The sequence below is a fragment of the Etheostoma spectabile genome, chromosome 5, assembly GCF_008692095.1.
Source record: "Etheostoma spectabile isolate EspeVRDwgs_2016 chromosome 5, UIUC_Espe_1.0, whole genome shotgun sequence".
In the NCBI taxonomy this organism is placed as follows: Eukaryota; Metazoa; Chordata; class Actinopteri; order Perciformes; family Percidae; genus Etheostoma; species Etheostoma spectabile.
Window position 1 is genome coordinate 37,654,410 of NC_045737.1, and position 722 is coordinate 37,655,131.

A 722-nucleotide genomic window follows, 5' to 3' on the forward strand; every position below is an offset into this window, starting at 1 on the left:
AAGCGAGAGAGAGAGAAAGAGAGGTCTGAAGGAGAGAAAGAGACGAGAGGAAGAAAGAAGCAAGGAGAGGAGGCAGAGGGGGGGGGGGGGGGGGGAGAAAGAGAGAGAGAGAGAGAGAGAGAGAGAGAGAGAGAGAGAGAGAGAGAGACTTGTGCTTGAAAGGTCCTGTTTTAACCCTTGTGTTGACCTGCACGTTTTTTTGTTTTTCTAAGTGAAATTTTTAAATGAAAAACCTTTTGTCAACGTCTTTCCCCCGATGTTTTTGTCAATTTTTTCCAACTTTTGTCAACTTTTTCTGATCCTTTTGAAATTTTTGTTGTGGGTTTTTTCCCAAATTTTCAAAGCTTTTATTTAATTTAATTTTTTTTTTCATTTGTCATTTTTTTATTTATTTAATACATTTTTTTGGTATTTTTTATTTATATCATTTTTTTATCTATTTGTTTGTTTCAAATTTGTTTGGATCAGGCTTAAATGTTTATTTTGTCTTTTTTCTCGCCCCCTCTATTTTAAAAAAATCATAATTTTTAAAATCACATTTTTATCGCTTTCATTTTTACATTTGTTCACATTTCAGTCACTTTTAATGACATTGGGCTTTTTTGACATTTGTCACACACAAGTTCTTTTATCAATTATTATTTTCTCCAAATGCTATAAAATCGACCAAAAACACACAAATTCAATGAAAGTAGTGAACTGATTATTTATTTAACGTGTGA

The 722-nt window shown here is 31.9% G+C and overlaps 1 protein-coding gene across 1 annotated transcript in view; it reads left to right on the forward strand.

Moving 5' to 3' along the window:
* The window catches only part of capn9 (calpain 9), a 55,500-nt gene that overhangs the window by 44,010 nt on the left and 10,768 nt on the right, over positions 1-722 (forward strand).